General features: G+C 40.5%; 1 protein-coding gene across 2 annotated transcripts in view; it reads left to right on the top strand.

Annotated features, from left to right (window-relative positions):
- Nucleotides 1-13,783, top strand: part of LOC115117730 (ras-specific guanine nucleotide-releasing factor RalGPS1-like) — a 311,343-nt gene that overhangs the window by 73,361 nt on the left and 224,199 nt on the right. The gene's annotated exons all lie outside the window — the stretch shown is intronic.

Here is a 13,783-nt window from a genome sequence, read left to right as displayed (position 1 = left end):
CCTTCAGAAGGGAGGAGAATGGCAATGAAGATCAAATGTATGCAGTCAGTAGTTGGATTGGGGGCGGGGGAAAAAAACCCAGTCATTTGGAAAACGGTACATTTTCCATACATGATTGTGTTCCGTTTTGCCAGGGCAGATCTGAGAGAACTCCTCACACCTGACCCTTCGTACGTCTGTGAGAATCCAGAAAAGGCTCCTTTTACGTGAGGAAGACCCTGGAATGCACCGAGGTTTCAAGCAGCCGTAAACGACTGAAGTGTAAAGTGCATGACGGCACTGGGTAACGTTAATGAGTAACAGTCACCAATGCGGGAAAAAAAACGAGCCTATTTTCACTAATCAAATGCTTTGTTCCCATCCAACTCTTCTCCTCTGAGCAGGCCTTAAAAAATTATTTAAAAAATAAACATTTTTTTGGAAATAGGAGTAGCAGAGGTTTATGCTGTTCTCATGAGTCAAGGCGGGCCTTTTAATTGGAGCCAGTGTCTTGGTTATGCTCAAGATGCTAGAATTTCTGACAACTTGTCCAGTGAGATTCAAACACCTGCTCTTTGCCAATACGTAAACATTCAGAGACAAACATATTAAAACCATCGTAATGGTGAAATTAATACCACATTTGTTTTATTTGGACGTGGGCAATGTACAGCAACAAAAAAGCATATGTAGAGGTGCAACCTAATTCACGGTACATCTGCAGTCCTTGGGCAGGTGAGCAGAGAAACATCTACAAAAGGGACCTTCAAAATAGAGGTGCAACCTAATTCACGGTACATCTGCAGTCCTTGGGCAGGTGAGCAGAGAAACATCTACAAAAGGGACCTTCAAAATAGAGGTGCAACCTGATTCACGGTACATCTGCAGTCCGTGGGCAGGTGAGCAGAGAAACATCTACAAAAGGGACCTTCAAAGTAGAGGTGCAACCTAATTCACGGTACATCTGCAGTCCGTGGGCAGGTGAGCAGAGAAACATCTACAAAAGGGACCTTCAAAATAGACGTGACAACTGATTGTTTACCACTTAAGTCCTCCTGAGATAGTTTACAGTCTGCTAGTTTACAGTCTGCTAGTTTACATTCTGCTTGTTTACAGTCTGCTTGTTTACAGTCTGCTTGTTTGCAGTCTGCTTGTTTACAGTCTGCTTGTTTACAGTCTGCTAGTTTACAGTCTGCTAGTTTACAGTCTGCTAGTTTACAGTCTGTGTTTAAGGGCCCCTGATTGAAATGTTATCCATTTCAGTGTCACGTGTAGCGTGGATTCCACTTGACAGGGATCGCAGTAGGATATGTACAGCTAGCTGCTCAGTACTTGACAGGGATCGCAGTAGGATGTGTACAGCTGCTCAGTACTTGACAGGGATCGCAGTAGGATATGTACAGCTAGCTGCTCAGTACTTGACAGGGAACGCAGTAGGATATGTACAGCTGCTCAGTACTTGACAGGGATCGCAGTAGGATATGTACAGCTGCTCAGTACTTGACAGGGATCGCAGTAGGATATGTACAGCTGCTCAGTACTTGACAGGGATCGCAGTAGGATATGTACAGCTGCTCAGTACTTGACAGGGATCGCAGTAGGATATGTACAGCTGCTCAGTACTTGACAGGGATCGCAGTAGGATATGTACAGCTGCTCAGTACTTGACAGGGAACGCAGTAGGATATGTACAGCTGCTCAGTACTTGACAGGGATCGCAGTAGGATATGTACAGCTGCTCAGTACTTGACAGGGATCGCAGTAGGATATGTACAGCTAGCTGCTCAGTACTTGACAGGGAACGCAGTAGGATATGTACAGCTGCTCAGTACTTGACAGGGATCGCAGTAGGATATGTACAGCTGCTCAGTACTTGACAGGGAACGCAGTAGGATATGTACAGCTGCTCAGTACTTGCCGTTTAGATGGAATAACCGCCTCACTCCATTTCTGAAGTGTCTAAAACTATATTAAAAAAAATAATAATAATAAATTGGGCAGAGGCCAATGCAGAGTGTGACTCGGCATATCAACAAGACATGATTCTATTTTCCCCAGCCCCTTGACAACTGTCTACTTTTATAACCTCAGTTATTTGGAAAGAAAGTAGAGATTCCTTGGTGTAAGACGACAAAATATAGTGGCCTGGCAATGTTTTAACAGCCTACCTGGCAACATTTTCACAGATTACATTTCTACGCTGTTTGGGAGGAACAACATGACATGTCAGGGTCAGTTGATATCTGTAGATCGTGTACAAATGAGAGCGGGTCAAAGGCAATTACGGGAATGATTTAAACGCCAGTTAAGACTAACCTCCCTGATGGATGTTGGCCTTGTGAACAAGACTCTAAATCCCACCTCAACGCAGCTCTGAGGTGTTTGTTTTTTCTTCTTCCAAATAGAACAAATTGTTTGGGAGAAACGTGGTAAGGGACCTTTTAAAACATATTCTGCTCCAAAGTATCTCAACAGTTTGCCGTCCAGTTAAGAAGGATGGAAAAATCTGGTAATTAAAGTGTATCAATTTCCCAGCAGCCTAAACTCTAACAAGCCTGACTATTCTAACACCATAATAGGTGCCAGACACCCCTAGGTTTCTCTATCTGAAATTAAATAAATTGACTAAGTAGCCTAGCTTAAACACAGATTTGAACTCAAATAAGATTATATGAACTTAATAAATGTTGGCAAAGTCTTTTACTTGAGTGAAAATGAAATCCACTCGCTGACAACTGCCCTTCTAATGGTTGTTTTAAAAAAAAAATGTTATAATTGTAGTCACCTTATAAACTGCCTCAGCCCGAGAGACTTTTCATACACCTTCGGACCTAAACAAATCATTTAAGCTGTAAAATTATGCCCATGTCCAAATAATTATTTGCTGTAAACCATTGCAGCCTGCTGTCATGTTTTCCTATGGGGTAATGGATTGGAATAGGTATGTCTGCTGCTTCAGCAACAGCTAATGGGGATCCAAATAAAATACTAAATGCATTGTTTTTAAATTTTTTTATCAGGAATGTAGATATGTATATACAGTGGGGCAAAAAAAGTATTTAGTCAGCCACCAATTGTGCAAGTTCTCCCACTTGAAAAGATGAGAGAGGCCTGTAATTTTTATCATAGGTACACTTCAACTATGACAGACATAATGAGGAAAAAAAATCCAGAAAATCACATTGTAGGATTTTTAATGAATTTATTTGCAATTTATGGTGGAAAATAAGTATTTGGTCACCTACAAACAAGCAAGATGTCTGGCTCTCACAGACCTGTAACTTCTTCTTTATGAGGCTCCTCTGTCCTCCACTCGTTACCTGTATTAATGGCACCTGTTTGAACTTGTAATCAGTATAAAAGACACCTGTCCACAACCTCAAACAGTCACACTTCAAATTCCACTATGACCAAGACCAAAGAGCTGTCAAAGGACACCAGAAACAAAATTGTAGACCTGCACCAGGCTGGAAAGACTGAATCTGCAATAGGTAAGCAGCTTGGTTTGAAGAAATCAACTGTGGGAGCAATTATTAGGAAATGGAAGACATACAAGACCACTGATAATCTCCCTCGATCTGGGGCTCCACGCAAGATCTCACCCCGTGGGGTCAAAATGATCACAGGAACAGTGAGCATAAATCCCAGAACCACACGGGGGGACCTAGTGAATGACCTGCAGAGAGCTGGGACCAAAGTAACAAAGCCTACCATCAGTAACACACTACGCCGCCAGGGACTCAAATCCTGCAGTGCCAGACCTGTCCCCCTGCTTAAGCCAGTACATGTCCAGGCCCGTCTGAAGTTTGCTAGAGAGCATTTGGATGATCCAGAAGAAGATTGGGAGAATGTTTTATATGGTCAGATGAAACCAAAATATAACTTTTTGGTAAAAACTCAATCGTTGTGTTTGGAGGACAAAGAATGCTGAGTTGCATCCAAAGAACACCATACCTACTGTGAAGCATGGGGGTGGAAACATCATGCTTTGGGGCTGTTTTTCTGCAAAGGGACCAGGACGACTGATCCGTGTAAAGGAAAGAATGAATGGGGCCATGTATCGTGAGATTTTGAGTGAAAACCTCCTTCCATCAGCAAGGGCATTGAAGATGAAATGTGGCTGGGTCTTTCAGCATGACAATGATCCCAAACACACCGCCGGGCAACGAAGGAGTGACTTCGTAAGAAGCATTTAAAGGTCCTGGAGGGGCCTAGCCAGTCTCAGATCTCAACCCCCATAGAAAATCTTTGGAGGGAGTTGCCCAGCAACAGCCCCAAAACATCACTGCTCTAGAGGAGATCTGCATGGAGGAATGGGCCAAAATACCAGCAACAGTGTGTGAAAACCTTGTGAAGACTTACAGAAAACGTTTGACCTCTGTCATTGCCAACAAAGGGTATATAACAAAGTATTGAGAAACTTTTGTTATTGACCAAATACTCATTTTCCACCATAATTTGCAAATAAATTCATAAAAAATCCTACAATGTGATTTTCTGGATTTTTTTCCTCACTTTGTCTGGCATAGTTGAAGTGTACCTATGATGAAAATTACAGGCCTCTCTCATATTTTTAAGTGGGAGAACTTGCACAATTGGTGGCTGACTAAATACTTTTTTGCCCACTGTATACTGTAGGTAGGTATAAAGTGACTAGGCAACAGGATAGATAGGTAATTAACAGTAACGACAGTGTATGTGATGAGTCAAAAGAGTTGGTGCAAAAAGGGTCAATGGAGGTAGCTATTTCTTTAACTATTTACCTAACTATTTATCAGTCGTATGGCTTTGGGGTAGAAGCTGTTCAGGGTCCTGTTGGTTCCAGACTTGGTGCACCGGTACCGCTTGCCATGGGGTAGCAAAGAGAACAGTCTGTGACTTGATTGGTTGGAGTCTTTGACAATTTTTTATTAAGGCTTTCCTCTGACACCTCCTGGTATAGAGGTCCTGCATGGCAGGGAGTTTGACCCTAGTGACGTACTGGGCCGTACGCACTACCCTGTGTAGCACCTTGTTGTTGGATGCCAAGCCATTGCCATACCAGGTGGTGATGCAGCCAGTGAAGATCTCAATGGTGCAGCCGTGTAACTTTTTGAGGATCTGAAAGCCCATGCCAAATCTTTTCAGCCTCCTGAGGGGGAAGAGGTGTTGTCTTGCCTTGTTCACAAGTTGGTGTGTGTCTGTGGGGACCATGATAATTCCTTAGTCATGTGGATACCGAGGAACTTGATGCTTTCGACCCGCTTCACGGGTCAATGTTCACGCCCTGTCAATGTGCTCGGCCCTTCTTCTCCTGTAGTCCACGATCAGCTCTTTGTCTAGCTGATGTTGATGGAGAGGTTGTTGTTCTGGCACCACACTTCCAGGTCACTGACCTCCCTATAGGCTGTCTCATTGTCGTCGGATATCAGGACAACCACCGTCGTGTCAAAACCTAATGATGGTGTTGGAGTCGTGCGCAGCCTCACAGTCATGAGGTGAACAGGGAGTACAGGAGGGGACTAAGCACTCATCTCTGATGGGCCAGTGTGGTGTATGTTTTGTTGGTTACTAATTTAGTCCCAGGGTCCTTCGCTCTGTGATGAGCTTGGAGGGCACTATGATGTTGAACGCTGAGCTGTAGTCATTGAACAGCATTCTCACACAAGTGTTCCTCTTGCCCAGGTGGGAAAGGGCAGTGTAGAGTGCAATAGAGATTGCGTCATCTGTGGATCTGTTGTGGTGTAATGGGAATTGGAGTGGGTCCAGGGTGTCTGGGATGATGGTGTTGATGTGAGACATGACCAGCCTTTCAAAGAATTTCATAACTACAGATGTGAGTGCTACGGGACGATTAGTCATTTAGACTGGGTTACGTTGGCGTTCTTGGGCACAGGGAATATAGTGGTCTGCTTGAAACATGTAGGTATTACGCCACAATCCTGGAATTGGAATTTTGGTTTACTTCCTGAAATGGAATTGACCGCAACTCTGTCGAATGGTCAATCCAATGAGTGACGTGGCCGCTGTGCAGCCCGAGTGACGTGGCCGCTGTGCAGCCCGAGTGACGTGGCCGCTGTGCAGCCCGAGTGACGTGGCCGCTGTGCAGCCCGAGTGACGTATACATTTTTCTGGTATGCTGTATGAAACTGTATCAACAGGTAGTAGAGAATTCTCCTTCATGGATCTGAATTCTGAGTTGTATCTTTTTCCTCTCCTTTTTAGACGAATGGGCGAGTACCGCTCGTCATGTGTGTTATATTTAGCAACACTTTTTAAAGACTCTGACAGATGATTTTATACACAAATATCGCTTGGATGACATTGCACATTACCCAATAGAATAAATAATAAACAGATAGTGTGTCTAGATGCTGTGAAACAACACCATAAATCACTGCTGTGCAATATACTGGCACGGTGCACAGTAAAACTCAATAGCCCTGAAATGGCGTCATATTTCAATGTCTGGCGATAGTTTGCGAAGCGTTGACGTAAGCTCTTGTCAGATACTGTACATGTCACACTCACGGGTTTATTAGTGACCGCAGGGATGTTGCAATTCAACAGTTTCCTCACTCCCATCTTTCCTCAGAAGGAACAAACCTATTGTACCTGTTAACATTTTGTTTTCACATTTTTGTTGACTGACATGAAATAGGAAATGAAATATACATTCTATGAACGTGAACACGTCATGCAACATAATGTACTAGTCACTCCTTTTCAATAGACACACTTTCACTCACTCACTCACTCACTCACTCACTCACTCACTCACTCACTCACTCACTCACTCACTCACTCACTCACTCACTCCCTTCCTCCAGTGGTCCCTCTCCAATTACTTCGTAACCTACTGACTCCGTTGGTACTTCCTTCGTTTATAGAGATGTAAAGTGAGAAGTTTGCGTCACCTAGGTTTTCGAAAACTGCTCTCGACTACTCATGCAGTAATCTGTTTATTTTAGATGTATCTAACTTGATGCCTAAATGCTAAAATTATTTCAAGATGTATAAATATTAACTGGTGCCCATTTAAAAGTGAACACATTACCAGCCTCTCTTCGCAGCTGCTTAGGGCATCACCCTTCTGGAAGTCAGCTCAGAACTTTGGAGGTTTTGAGCAAATTCACAAGGCAAGGCAACATCTGTTAAACTAATGCTGTCATGGCAACAGTGATTTGAGAGACTGAAGATCATTTTGAGTCCTAGGGGTTATAAAGTACCACTAAAGAGAGTTTAACCTTGTCAACATTGACTGACTGTCCTAGTTTTCTTCCTTTTTTTTTTTTTCTCCAGACCTGTGGAACAAAACATTGATTTCTTGTAGTAGATCAAGATATTTCAATTCAAGGTCTGTATGAGAATCGTGCCATTTTTGCCTGCACAGCCGCAATCCCTTGTTTATTGAGCCATGTAGAAGATACTCAAGTAGCAACAAAGCAATGGAAAACTAACTAACTAAATACATCTCTTCACAGCAGAAATCTATTAGATAGAAGTCCTCTGAAAGCTTCGCTGACTATTCACACCCTGTCATTGTTTAGGTGCTGAATATCCAAGTGGTTGTTTTGTTTTTAATGTATAACAATTTGCTAGATGACTTAATTTAGACGTTAGGAATCTTCCACATTGTTATGGTGAAAATATCCACGTTTTTATTGTGCTTGGTTTTCGTCCATCTTTGTCACCGTAGGTCTAAACTATTCTATTACCCTGCAAACAATGATGTACTCAGGCTGTGAAAAATGTGTTCCTTTTTGTAGACTTGACTTTTTTGTTGTTGTCATGTTGACTGGCCTTCAGCAGTACCAAGTGATGGTGTGGGGAAGGACTCTGTACAGAGTGGGTGTGGTATATGTCAGTAGTCCCCTTGCACCGGGAGGGTGGTCTTGGGCCCTGGTCATACAGCCAACCACCTGCCAACCCTCTGACCACTACAGCAACTGGCTGTAGAGACTATTTACTGTATGTTGTGGACGGAAAAGGGAGTATTGATGGGTTGTTGTTTTCCCTCTCGTACGTCACGGTGAATACTGGAAACGCTTTCTCAGCTTGACATGTTTTGCCAGGTCTTGAATCTGATTGGTCTAAAGTTGAGATGTCTAAAGTTAAGATGTCTAAGATGTCTGAGATGTCTGAGATGTCTGAGATGTCTAAGATGTCTGAGATGTCTAAGATGTCTGAGATGTCTAAGATGTCTGAGATGTCTAAGATGTCTGAGATGTCTAAGATGTCTGAGATGTCTAAGATGTCTGAGATGTCTAAAGTTAAGGTGTCTGAGATGTCTAAAGTTGAGATGTCTAAAGTTAAGGTGTCTGAGATGTCTAAAGTTGAGATGTCTAAAGTTAAGGTGTCTGAGATGTCTAAAGTTGAGATGTCTAAAGTTGAGATGTCTAAAGTTAAGGTGTCTGAGATGTCTAAAGTTGAGATGTCTAAAGTTAAGGTGTCTGAGATGTCTAAAGTTAAGATGTCTGAGATGCCAGAGATGTCTGGAGTTAAGATGTCTGAGATGTCTGGAGTTAAGATGTCTGAGATGTCTGGAGTTAAGATGTCTGAGATGTCTGGAGTTAAGATGTCTGAGATGCCTAAAGTTAAGATGTCTGAGATGCCTAAAGTTAAGATGTCTGAGATGCCTGAGATGTCTAAAGTTAAGATGTCTGAGATGTCTAAAGTTAAGATGTCTGAGATGTCTAAAGTTAAGATGTCTGAGATGTCTAAAGTTAAGATGTCTGAGATGTCTAAAGTTAAGATGTCTGAGATGTCTGAGATGCCTAAAGTTAAGATGTCTGAGATGCCTAAAGTTAAGATGTCTGAGATGCCTAAAGTTAAGATGTCTGAGATGCCTAAAGTTAAGATGTCTGAGATGTCTAAAGTTAAGATGTCTGAGATGTCTAAAGTTAAGATGTCTGAGATGTCTAAAGTTAAGATGTCTGAGATGTCTAAAGTTAAGATGTCTGAGATGTCTAAAGTTAAGATGTCTGAGATGTCTAAAGTTAAGATGTCTGAGATGTCTAAAGTTAAGATGTCTGAGATGTCTAAAGTTAAGATGTCTGAGATGTCTAAAGTTAAGATGTCTGAGATGCCTAAAGTTAAGATGTCTGAGATGCCTAAAGTTAAGATGCCTGAGATGTCTGAGATGCCTAAAGTTAAGATGTCTGAGATGCCTAAAGTTAAGATGTCTGAGATGTCTAAAGTTAAGATGTCTGAGATGCCTAAAGTTAAGATGTCTAAAGTTAAGATGTCTAAGATGTCTGAGATGTCTAAAGTTAAGATGTCCGAGATGCCTAAAGTTAAGATGTCCGAGATGCCTAAAGTTAAGATGTCCGAGATGCCTAAAGTTAAGATGTCCGAGATGCCTAAAGTTAAGATGTCCGAGATGCCTAAAGTTAAGATGTCCGAGATGCCTAAAGTTAAGATGTCCGAGATGCCTAAAGTTAAGATGTCCGAGATGCCTAAAGTTAAGATGTCCGAGATGATGTCTGAGATGTCTAAAGTTAAGATGTCTAGATGTCTAATGTCTAAAGTTAAGATGTCCGAGATGCCTAAAGTTAAGATGTCCGAGATGCCTAAAGTTAAGATGTCTGAGATGCCTAAAGTTAAGATGTCTAAAGTTAAGATGTCTAAGATGTCTGAGATGTCTAAAGTTAAGATGTCTAAGATGTCTGAGATGTCTAAAGTTAAGATGTCCGAGATGCCTAAAGTTAAGATGCCTGAGATGCCTAAAGTTAAGATGTCTGAGATGTCTAAAGTTAAGATGTCTGAGATGCCTAAAGTTAAGATGTCTAAAGTTAAGATGTCTAAGATGTCTGAGATGTCTAAAGTTAAGATGTCTAAGATGTCTGAGATGTCTAAAGTTAAGATGTCCGAGATGCCTAAAGTTAAGATGCCAGAGATATCTGAGATGCCTAAAGTTAAGATGTCTGAGATGCCTAAAGTTAAGATGTCTGAGATGCCTAAAGTTAAGATGTCTAAAGTTAAGATGTCTGAGATGCCTAAAGTTAAGATGTCTGAGATGCCTAAAGTTAAGATGTCCGAGATGCCTAAAGTTAAGATGTCCGAGATGCCTAAAGTTAAGATGTCCGAGATACCTAAAGTTAAGATGTCCGAGATGCCTAAAGTTAAGATGTCTGAGATGCCTAAAGTTAAGATGTCTGAGATGCCTAAAGTTAAGATGCCAGAGATGTCTGAGATGCCTAAAGTTAAGATGTATGAGATGTCTAACGTTAAGATGTCTGAGATGTCTAAAGTTAAGATGTCTAAGATGTCTGAGATGTCTAAAGTTAAGATGTCTAAGATGTCTGAGATGTCTAAAGTTAAGATGTCTAAGATGTCTGAGATGCCTAAAGTTAAGATGTCTGAGATGCCTAAAGTTAAGATGTCTGAGATGCCTAAAGTTAAGATGTCTGAGATGCCTAAAGTTAAGATGTCTGAGATGTCTGAGATGCCTAAAGTTAAGATGTCTGAGATGCCTAAAGTTAAGATGTCTGAGATGCCTAAAGTTAAGATGTCTGAGATGCCAAAAGTTAAGATGTCTGAGATGTCTAAAGTTAAGATGTCTGAGATGTCTAAAGTTAAGATGTCTAAGATGTCTGAGATGTCTAAAGTTAAGATGCCTAAAGTTAAGATGTCTGAGATGTCTAAAGTTAAGATGTCTGAGATGTCTAAAGTTAAGATGTCTGAGATGTCTAAAGTTAAGATGTCTGAGATGCCTAAAGTTAAGATGCCAGAGATGTCTGAGATGTCTAAAGTTAAGATGTCTGAGATGCCTAAAGTTAAGATGTCTGAGATGTCTGAGATGCCTAAAGTTAAGATGTCTAAGATGTCTAAAGTTAAGATGTCTGAGATGCCTAAAGTTAAGATGTCTGAGATGCCTAAAGTTAAGATGTCTGAGATGCCTAAAGTTAAGATGTCTGAGATGCCTAAAGTTAAGATGTCTGAGATGCCTAAAGTTAAGATGTCTGAGATGCCAGAGATGTCTGAGATGTCTAAAGTTAAGATGTCTGAGATGTCTAAAGTTAAGATGTCTGAGATGTCTGAGATGTCTAAAGTTAAGATGCCAGAGATGTCTGAGATGCCAGAGATGTCTGAGATGTCTAAAGTTAAGATGTCTGAGATGTCTAAATTTAAGATGTCTGAGATGTCTAAAGTTAAGATGTCTGAGATGTCTAAAGTTAAGATGTCTAAGATGTCTGAGATGTCTAAAGTTAAGATGTCTGAGATGTCTAAAGTTAAGATGTCTGAGATGCCTAAAGTTAAGATGTCTGAGATGTCTAAAGTTAAGATGTCTAAGATGTCTGAGATGTCTAAAGTTAAGATGTCTGAGATGTCTAAAGTTAAGATGTCTGAGATGCCTAAAGTTAAGATGTTTGAGATGTCTAAAGTTAAGATGTCTGAGATGCCAGAGATGTCTGAGATGTCTAAAGTTAAGATGTCTGAGATGTCTAATGTTAAGATGTCTAAAGTTGAGATGCCTAAAGTTAAGATGTCTGAGATGTCTAATGTTAAGATGTCTGAGATGTCTAATGTTAAGATGTCTGAGATGCCTAAAGTTAAGATGTCTGAGATGTCTGAGATGCCTAAAGTTAAGATGTCTAAGATGTCTAAAGTTAAGATGTCTGAGATGCCTAAAGTTAAGATGTCTGAGATGCCTAAAGTTAAGATGTCTGAGATGCCTAAAGTTAAGATGTCTGAGATGTCTAAAGTTAAGATGCCTAAGATGTCTAAAGTTAAGATGTCTAAAGTTAAGATGCCTAAGATGTCTAAAGTTAAGATGCCTAAAGTTAAGATGTCTGAGATGCCTAAAGTTAAGATGTCTGAGATGCCTAAAGTTAAGATGTCTGAGATGTCTAAAGTTAAGATGCCTAAGATGTCTAAAGTTAAGATGTCTAAAGTTAAGATGTCTGAGATGTCTAAATTTAAGATGTCTGAGATGTCTGGAGTTAAGATGTCTGAGATGTCTAAAGTTAAGATGTCTGAGATGTCTAAAGTTAAGATGTCTGAGATGTCTAAGATGTCTGAGATGTCTAAAGTTAAGATGTCTGAGATGTCAGAGATGCCAGAGATGTCTGAGATGCCAGAGATGCCTAAAGTTAAGATGTCTGAGATGCCTAAAGTTAAGATGTCTGAGATGCCAGAGATGCCAGAGATGTCTGAGATGCCAGAGATGCCTAAAGTTAAGATGTCTGAGATGTCTAAATTTAAGATGTCTGAGATGTCTGAGATGTCTAAAGTTAAGATGTCTGAGATGTCTAAAGTTAAGATGTCTGAGATGCCTAAAGTTAAGATGTCTGAGATGCCTAAAGTTAAGATGTCTGAGATGCCTAAAGTTAAGATGTCTGAGATGCCTAAAGTTAAGATGTCTGAGATGTCTAAAGTTAAGATGTCTGAGATGTCTGAGATGTCTAAAGTTAAGATGTCTGAGATGTCTAAAGTTAAGATGTCTGAGATGTCTAAAGTTAAGATGTCTGAGATGTCTAAAGTTAAGATGTCTGAGATGCCTAAAGTTAAGATGTCTGAGATGTCTGAGATGCCTAAAGTTAAGATGTCTGAGATGTCTGAGATGCCTAAAGTTAAGATGTCAGAGATGTCTGAGATGTCTAAAGTTAAGATGTCTGAGATGCCTAAAGTTAAGATGTCTGAGATGTCTAATGTTAAGATGTCTGAGATGTCTAATGTTAAGATGTCTGAGATGTCTAATGTTAAGATGTCTGAGATGTCTAATGTTAAGATGTCTGAGATGTCTAAAGTTAAGATGTCTGAGATGTCTAAAGTTAAGATGTCTGAGATGTCTAAAGTTAAGATGTCTGAGATGTCTAAAGTTAAGATGTCTGAGATGTCTGAGATGTCTAAAGTTAAGATGTCTAAAGTTGAGATGCCTAAAGTTAAGATGTCTGAGATGTCTGAGATGCCTAAAGTTAAGATGTCTGAGATGCCTAAAGTTAAGATGTCTGAGATGCCTAAAGTTAAGATGTCTGAGATGCCTAAAGTTAAGATGCCTGAGATGCCTAAAGTTAAGATGTCTGAGATGCCTAAAGTTAAGATGTCTGAGATGCCTAAAGTTAAGATGTCTGAGATGCCTAAAGTTAAGATGTCTGAGATGCCTAAAGTTAAGACGTCTGAGATGTCTAAAGTTAAGATGTCTGAGACGCCTAAAGTTAAGAGATCTAAAGTTAAGATGTCTGAGATGTCTAAAGTTAAGATGTCTGAGATGTCTAAAGTTAAGATGTCTGAGATGCCTAAAGTTAAGATGTCTAAGATGTCTGAGATGTCTAAAGTTAAGATGTCTGAGATTCCTAAAGTTAAGATGTCTGAGATGTCTAAAGTCAAGATGCCTAAAGTTAAGATGTCTAAGATGTCTGAGATGTCTAAAGTTAAGATGTCTGAGATGCCTAAAGTTAAGATGTCTGAGATGCCTAAAGTTAAGATGTCTAAAGTTAAGATGTCTGAGATGCCTAAAGTTAAGATGCCAGAGATGCCAGAGATGCCTGAGATGTCTGAGATGTCTGAGATGTCTGAGATGTCTGAGATGCCATAGATGTCTGAGATGCCAGAGGGAGTCTTGTTCTTTTGTTGATGAACAACGGGTCTGAGCTATAGAAAGGCAGAATGTAAGTCTTCACATATAGAACACATTGTGCCTGCATTTACAATGGCCCCACGCGTTGTCCAACCCCCTCGCAGTAAGGGCACTCTGAAAGAGAATCCACCATCTACTTCCTGTATACAGTACAGTAAATGTGGCTTAAATGCAGAAGTAGTTATTTTCTGTCATGGCCACTTCCTACCCTTTGTTGCTTTCTTTCTTTCTACAAGGAAAAGT

The sequence above is a fragment of the Oncorhynchus nerka genome, linkage group LG4, assembly GCF_034236695.1.
Source record: "Oncorhynchus nerka isolate Pitt River linkage group LG4, Oner_Uvic_2.0, whole genome shotgun sequence".
NCBI classification, from domain to species: domain Eukaryota; kingdom Metazoa; phylum Chordata; class Actinopteri; order Salmoniformes; family Salmonidae; genus Oncorhynchus; species Oncorhynchus nerka.
The sequence above is the reverse complement of the archived record's forward strand: the minus strand, read 5'-3'. Positions and strand labels throughout refer to the sequence as shown.